Source organism: Hyaena hyaena, unplaced genomic scaffold (assembly GCF_003009895.1).
Source record: "Hyaena hyaena isolate Hyena2069 unplaced genomic scaffold, ASM300989v1 scaffold_1351, whole genome shotgun sequence".
NCBI lineage: Eukaryota > Metazoa > Chordata > Mammalia > Carnivora > Hyaenidae > Hyaena > Hyaena hyaena.
In genome coordinates this window covers 43555-51874 of record NW_024081979.1, presented here as the reverse complement: position 1 = coordinate 51874, position 8320 = coordinate 43555, and the positions used below count along the sequence as shown (strand labels likewise).

Genomic DNA, 8320 nt, shown 5'->3' with positions numbered 1-8320 from the left:
TGAGGTCACACCTCCTCTGTGTGCCCAGACACGGTAGGGTCCCAGGACGCCACATGTGCAGCTGTTCATGGTCTTTGATAATGTCATGGTCATGTTCCATGTTCCTTGTTGGTGAAGCCTCACAGATTCTGGGTCCCTTGTTAGTAGTGTTCTCAGCTTAAGTCATCATGGGCACAGAACCTTGCCCAGGGGTAGCGTTCCTTTTCGGGGAGCCACCAGGGAAGAAGCGGCACCAGTCCCATGATCTTCCCGGAGGGGTGAAATGAGAACACATGAGCAGGTGTGGGTTCGATGTAGGGTTTATGTTTAGAGGCAGGACTACCGGTAGGGGTAGGGTTAAGGTTAGATGTAGGGTTGTGTTAGAGTTAGGCTTATATTCCAGGTGTCTCCAGACACTAAACCCCCAGTAGTGCAGGGGTCTCCCCGGAGGCCTGAATTGAGGGCCTTTGGGAGGGTGCAGGTCAGCCTTTGGCTTTGGCTTCTAAGACCGGTGTCCTCTTTGGGGTAGGTTACAGGAGGGCCTCAGTAGATCCCTCATGCAGCTGCATCCGTGTTTTGGGAAAGGCATGGTATGTTTCTTGTGCCGTGCCGAGTCATTCTGCACCACTTTTGGGACCCAGGTGCATGGTTTTCTCAGACTGAGGAATTGAGCCCACATGGGAAAGAGTCTTGGCTAAGGTTAGGCTTCTGTCCAAGGGAGTCACCAGGGCAGGAGCGATACCAGACCCTTGATCTCCTTGGAGGGCTGAAACGAGGGCATTCAACGGGGCCTGCCCAGGTGTAGGATTCCAGTGAGCATTAGGGGTAGGGCTAGGGTAAGAGTTAGGGTTAGGGCTAGAGTAAGATCCTAGGACCCTCCAGGAACGGATCCTCCAGCAGTGCAGTGGTTCACCCAGTGGGCTGAGTTGAGGGTGCATGGGAAGGTGCCAGCCAGGCTTAGTGTTTTGGTTGAAGGGCTAGCCTCCTCTGTGGGCTCGGACATGGTTGGGCCACAGGACTCCCCTGTGCAGCTGTTTCTGGGAGTTGGGAATGTCATGGTGATGTTCCAAGTTCCATGCTGATGAAGCCTGCAGCGCCTCTGGGCCCCATGTCAGCAGTGTTCTCAGCCCTAGGACTTGGGCCCCTGTGGGACAGAGCCTTGGCTAGGGTTAGGGTTCTGTCCAGGGGGGTTGCCTGGGCAGAAGCGACACTAGCCCCGTGATCTCCCTGGAGGGTTGAAGTGAGGTCGCATGCACAGGTCTGGGTCAGCTAAAGGTTAATGGTTAAGCGAGGGTTATTTTTAGGGTGAGGGTTAGCTTTATGTTTGGTCTTATTGTTAGGTTTGGAACCCAAGAGGCTTAAGGCGCTGAATCTCTAGCAGCGCACTGCTCCACCAGGGGACTGAGTTGAGGGCGCATGTGACTGTGACAGTCTGACTTAGGCTTTGGGTTCCAATACCAGCCTTATCTTTAGGCTAGGTTAGAGTTGGTCCTGAGGACATGACTAAAGCAGCTCCATCCGGGCTTGGAAATGGCACGGTGATGTTCCATGTTCCATGTCGAGTAATTGTGCAGTGCTTCTGGGACCCATTTTCTGGTTTTCTGAGACCTAGGAAGGGGGTTACCAAGGGGAGCGAGCCTTGCCTAGGATTAGGGTTCCATCCAGGGGCGTCACCAGGGCAGAAGTGACACCAGCCCTGTGATCTCCCTTGGTGTCTGAAATGAGGGCCCCTGCACGGGTGCAGCTCAGGTGCAGGGTCACGTTTAGAGTGTGGACATAGGGGTAGGGTTAGGATTAGGTTTAGGGTTAGGGTTAGAGTAAGATTTTAGGATGCTCCAGGAACTGATCACCATCAGTGCAATGGTCTCCCCGGAGGGCTGAGTTGAGGGCATGGTGCAAGTTGCCAGTCCTGCTTAGTTTTTTAGTTGAAGTTCCAGCCTCCTCTGTGGGCCAGGCTACTCTTGTGTCTCAGGACACCCCTTGTCAGTTCCATCCCGACTTTGTTAATGTCATTTTGATACTCCAGGTCCTATGCTTATTAACCTTGCACCTCTTCAGGGCCCAATCTGGTTTTCTCACACTTAGGAATTGGGTTCCCATGGGGATAGAGCCTTGGTTAGAGTTAGGGTTCCATCCAGGGGAGCGCCAGTGCAGAAGTGACACCAGCCCTGTGATCTCCCTGGAGGTCTGAAATGAGGGTGCATGTGCCAGTGTGGGTCAACTGTAAGTTTATGGTTAGAGTGAGTGTTAGGTTTAGGTTTAGGGTTAGCCTTCGGGTTAGGCTTAATGTTCAGTTTGGACCCCAGGTGACTCCAGGCGCTGAAATCGCAGCAGTGCTTTCCTCTACCCTTAGGGCTGAGTTGAGGGCGCATGGGAGAATGCCATCTGGCTTAGACTTTGGGTTCCAAGGCAAGCCTTCTCCTTGGACTAGTTTACACTTGGACCTAAGGACACCCCTAATGCAGCTCCATCCGGGCTTGGAAAAGGCACGGTGATCCTCGAAATTCCATGCCAAATCATTCTGCACCACTTCTGGGCCCCATGTCTCTGTTTTTATGAGACCAAGAAATTGATTCCCCATGAGAGACAGCCTGGCTAGGGTTACGGTTCCATCCAGGGGAGTCGCCAGGGCAGAAATGATACAATCCCCGTGATCTCCCTGGAGGGCTGAAAAGAGGACCCACACAGGCATGTGGCTTACGTGTAGTGTCACGTTTAGAGTGAGTGCTAGGTGTACAATTACAGTTAGATTTACGGGTTAGGGTTAGTGTAAGATCCCAAAACAATCCAGGATCTAATCAGCCAGCAGTGCAGTGATTTCCTCATACGGTTGTGTTGAGGGCACAAGGGACGTTGGCGATCATGCTTAGTGTTTGGGTTCAAGGCCCAGCCTCCTCTGTGGGTAAGGCTTTGGTGGCGCCTCACACCACCCCTTCTGCAGCTCGATCCAGGCTTTGTTAATGTCATGGTATTGTTCCACGTTCCATGCTGATTAAGTCTCACCACTTCTGTTTTTCTCAGACCTGGGCATTGGGTCTCCATGGGGAGAGAGCCTTGACAAGGGCCAGGGTTCCCTCCAGTGGTGTACCCAAGGTAGAATTAACACCAATACCATGATCTTCCTGGAAGTCTGAAATGAGGGCCCATGCACGGGTGCAGTTCACATGCAGGGTCACGTTTAGAGTGAAGGTTAGGGGTAAGGTTAGGGTTAGGTTTAGGTTTAGGGTTAATATGAGAGTAAGATCTAGGAAATGATCACTCAGCAGTGCAGTGTTCTCCCCGGAGGGGTGAGTCGAGGGCACATGGGAAGTTGCTGGTCAGGCTTAGTATTTGGGTTCAAGCTCTGCCTCCTCTCGGGCCAGGCTACTGTTGCGCCTCAGGACACCCCTTGTTCACCTCAATTCACGTCATGGTGATGTTCCATATGGATTAAGCATGTATTGCTTCTGGGCCCCATGTCCCTCGTTTTCTGAGACTAAGAAATTGGGTCCCAAAGAGGAGAGAGCCTTGGCTAGGGTAAGGGTTCCATCCAGAGAAGTTGCCAGGGCAGAAGCGACTCCAGCCCCATGATCTACCTGGGGGCCTGCGATGAGGGCCCATACTCGGGTGCTAGTCAGGTGTAGGGTTTCGTTTTGAGTGAGGGTTATGTGTATGGTTAGGGTTATGTTTAGGGTTAGGGTTAGCATTAGAGTAAGTTCCCAGGACAATCCAGAATCTAATCAGCCACCCATGCATTATGCCTCTGAGGAATGAGTTGAGCGAGCACGGGGAGTTGCCAGTCAGGAGCAGTGTTTGTGTTCAAGGCCCATCCTCCTCTGTTTCCCAGAGTACCGTTGTGCCTCAGGACACCCCTTGTGCACCTCAATCCTGCCTTTATTAATGTCTTGGTGATGTTCCATGTTCCTTGCTGATTAAGCCTGCACCGTTTCTGGGCCCATGGTGTTCTTAGACCTAGGAATTGTATCCCCATAAGAGCACCTTGGCTAGGGTTAGGGTTCCATCAAAGAGAGTCACCATGGCAGAAGGGACACCAGACTGGTGATCTCCCTGGAGGGCTGAAGTGAGGATGTATTCGCGGTTGCGTGTCAGCTGTAAGGTTATGTTTAGAGTGAGGGTCAGTGTTAGGCTTAAGGTTAGGGTTCAATCCTAGGAGGCTCCAGGCACTGAACCCCCAGCAGTTCAGTGCTCTACCTGGTCAGCTGAGTTGAGGGCGCATGGGAGGATGCCCCTTTGGCTTAGTCTTTGGGTTCCAAAGTCAGCAGTCTCTTTGGGTTAGAGTTGGGCCTCAGGACATCCTTAATGCAACTCCACCCATGCTTGGAAATGGCATGGTGATGTTCTATGTTGTATGCTGTGTAATCGTGCACTGCTTCTGGTCCCATTGTCCCTAGTTTTCTGAGACCTAGGAAGTGGGTCCCCACAGGGAGAGAGAGGCTTGGCTAGGGTTTGGGTTCCAGGGGAGTCACCAGGGCAGAAGTGGTGCCAGCCCCATGATGTTCGTAGAGGTCTGAAATGAGGGCCCATGGAGCTCAGGTGTAGGGTCACGTTTAGAATGAGGTTTAGGTATAAGTTTCGGGTTCGGGTTAGAGTAAGGTCCCAGGATGACTCAGGATCTAATCAGCCAGCAGTGCAGTGATCTCCCCGAAGGGCTGAGTTGAGGGCACAGGAGATGGTGCCAGCCAGGCTTAGTGTTTGGGTTCAAGGCCCAGCCTCCTCTCATTTTCTTTAGTGATATGTTTTGATTTATTTCTCCTTATTCTTTGCATATTTATTTGTCATTTTTGATATATGGTCACCATTAGGCTTTTATATAATTCATTGCTTTTAGAACTTTTTATTAAATAATGGTTATTTACCTTTGAACCCCTTATTTTCTCATGTTTTGGTACATGTTATTATGTTTTATATCCATTTTCGTCAATTTCTTGACTGAATTTTTACAGAAATATTTATTTTTAGTGGCTTTGAGTTTTCTACCTCTCTTTTGCCGCTTTTGGTCTCTTTTTTCCGCTCAAAGAGTTCCTCTTAATATTTCTTACTGGACTGATTTAGTGGTCAAATTCCTTTAGGTTTTTTTGGAAACTATATCTGCTCCTATTCTTAATGACAGTCTTGCTGCATAGAGTATTCTTGGTTGATGAATTTTCCATTCAGCACTTTGAATAGGTCATGTCACTTGCTTCTGGCTTGCCAAGATTCTATTGACAAGTCTGTAGCTGTTCTTTGTTGGCTGGATCTCTGCACCAGGACATCCAAGAGTTCGAGGTTATGCACAGAGTGCATCGGTGGCTGGGGACATGTGGCTGGGTGAGACGTAGGAAGGTGGCTGGCAGTGCGCAGCTGGGTGTGGTGCAGATGTGCATAACGTGCTGTGGCAGCTTTGCATGCAGCAGGCTGGACGGGGTTCCCATGTAGTTTTAACAAAGTCTGCACTGAGCCCAGCGCTGAGGCCAGCAGGCTTCGAGTGGGTGAGTCCCCCAGAGATCTCTTGGGACAGCCACACTGCTAGTGGGTTAGGTAGCAAGGGTCTGTGCATCCCAACACCCTGGTAGGTGCTTCTGTGCTTATTCTGTGGAGTGGGGTAGAAAAGTGGTGACTGTGAGCTCCCTCATCGTTTGAGAAGTCACCCAACCACTCAGAAATTAGCATGAACACATCTGTCTCCTGTGGCCTCTGGCATAGTGTAAACTGCCATGTTTACATTGCCTCTCCACACAGGCAGTGTCCTGGCTATCACTCACCCTCCTGGATCACCCAGTGCTGAGTCAGCTGACCTCCTAAGCTCCAGGATCCAAACTCAAGGAATTCAGCCCTTCTGGTTTTGAAAGCCAAATGTCAAGGGGATTAGTCTTCCCTGTTTGAGCTCCCTGGGGTCAGGGCTCATTTTCTCTGCCTTCTCTGCAGGCAGCTGTCTTCCTTTCTGACCTTCCTAACCGTTCAGGTGCAGCTTCTCTCTATTGAGTTGTGGAGTCTGTTCTGCTAGTCTTTGGATCTCTGTCTTACGGACTTGGATGTGAATGTTATGTAGTTGAAAACATGGGACAGGGTGAGCTCAGGGTCCTCTTACTCTGCTATTATAAATTTTTTTAATGTCTTAATTTTTTGGATTTTTAATAAGTGGTTAGACTCCTATCATCCATGCACTTTAGGATTAGAAAGGAACTCTCCCACATTTTATTCTAGTATTTAATGTTTTGAAACTATATTTAATGAGGTATAATTTACATAAATAGCCTTAAAGGGTATCCTTTGATGACACTTGATCTCATGGATATAACCCCATGAAGTCATACAGTTTATTTCTAAACCTTAAATCATGATCTGTTTGTGCGTAATGTTAATATTTCTCTTGCAGTAAGGAATGAATTTTTTTTTTTTTTTACGTTTTCAGATGTTGTCCAGGTGTCTGAATGCCTCCATTGGGGTACCTCCATTTCCAATAGTCTATTTCCTGTGAGTATTGCATCCATTCTACTTTTGGACTTTATCCTCTACTATATCACTCTGTTCATATAATTTTGTTGTGCTACTTTAAGGATGCTTGTTTCATAATTGAATTTTCACTAAATGGCACGAGCTGCAGTTCCAATTATGACATAAAACACGGGCTTCCTGCATTAGGCATTCAGGAGTAAGTTAGATATCCTCGGTACTTGAGCTGAGAATGTCACTCTGTCTTTTTGCCAGCCCTCTTTGCCACCATCAGAGATAAGAATCCCCTTTTGTTCACACAGCTATGAAGGTTAAGCCAGTTGAGAAAATTCCATTTTCTTCCCTTCCCTTCCTTTCTTCTCTGAAACTCCCTGTTGCTACCTTCTGCCTGTCCCTGTCTCTGACTTAATCCCCCAGGCCCGCTGATCCACTCCAGCCAATGTCAGGGTGTCCTCCAGCTGCTGGCCTGTGTCCAGCTATCCCTCAGTGAGGAACCTGGAGGAGGATTATGGAGTTCACAGGACCGATGAAGACATCTCTGGTCCGTAGAGCCCTCCTGCACATGGTGCTGCGTGGGGAGAGCTGGCCTCCTGAGCCAGAGTCTGACCCCATGTGTGGCCTCCTCACACACGCCATCTCCCACAGTCACTGCTGGTCCCTCCTCCTTACCCACCATTAGAAGTCAGCCATATCCTAGAGACAGACACCTGTCTGTCTGACCCTGAGGCACCAGGGAGTCAGTGAATATTTCTCTGATAAATGAGCACAAACACCCCATAAATCTAGATATAAGAAGTTCCCGCCACCCCATGAAACTCCCTTGGGCTCCCCTGCACAAAGGGTGATCTCTCTACTATCCTCCATCACCACCATTTCTGTCAGTTTGTTTCCTGTGTGTACAGAAACCCCACTGTCTGCAGCGATGGGGAGTGAGGAGACTAGGTCCTTCTAGAAGCAGGTGCTGACACAGAGACAGAACAGTGGAGGGGACAGGGTGTGTAGGGAAAGCATTCAGGCAGAGCTGACACACCATTTAAAAATTATATAATCACCTTAGTCGGTCACCTTGCACAGTCCTCTTCAAATTTCAAAATCAGTGAGATTTAAGAGATTTTGGTTAATTTCCCTATGATCTTATGTTTTTCTACATGGATTCTGTCTTCTGTACTTTATCTGTGGCCTCAGATGAACACTTTCATGTGTGGCTGCATGTAATGTTTAATGATTGTGTTTAGCTCTCAGATGTAGATCTCTGAATTATAATTCTCATAATTATATTTTCTTTGTCTGGTAGAGCATGAATTTTAATAGAAAAATGAGAGTCTCTGTCTTATCGTTTCAAACAGCAATTCCTGGGCTGAGGTGTTAACAGTCTTCATTGAATGAATTTCCATGAACATCTTTTTTTGATGATCATTGTGTGCAGATATCTTAATTGAAACTGTGAGAAGGTGAGTGAATACTTCCCAGAAATTTTGCAGATGTTCTATGTGTTTAATGTATTCTTTAATAATGTTCTTGACACAAATATTACCCCTATTTCACAGCTGAGGCTCTGAGTAGGTCTCACTGAGAACTGGTATGACGGCTGAGACAGCAGGAACATGGGCAAAGACTAGGGATATTGTGAGAGAAGTTTGAGGAGATGGAAAGGGTGATGAAAGGGGTCCATCAGGGGTGGCTTCTGGCCAATCCTGAATTGTAGGTTATCTCAGGCGGAAGGCCAATGCAAGCACTCAGCTGATCTAGATCTTGTCTCACTGAGGGATATGAACTTGGGCAGACAAGCATTTCCATAAGACCAAGTTAAATTTCCCATATCTCCAGGGCATTTCCCCCCCACAAATATCTAGAACCTTCAGAACACCCCAGGACACAATCTTTTTAGATGATTATCTAGGTGCACTTT

The 8320-nt window shown here is 48.4% G+C and overlaps 1 long non-coding RNA gene across 1 annotated transcript in view; it reads left to right on the top strand.

The window, feature by feature from the left end:
* Nucleotides 1-214: 214 nt before the first annotated feature.
* Nucleotides 215-8320, top strand: part of LOC120225174 — a 13289-nt gene continuing 5183 nt past the window's right edge. Inside the window, exons 1-3 of the long non-coding RNA XR_005526756.1 lie at nucleotides 215-280; nucleotides 6371-6432; nucleotides 7758-7862. This is a non-coding gene — a long non-coding RNA (uncharacterized LOC120225174). The remainder of the gene's footprint in view (nucleotides 281-6370; nucleotides 6433-7757; nucleotides 7863-8320) is intronic.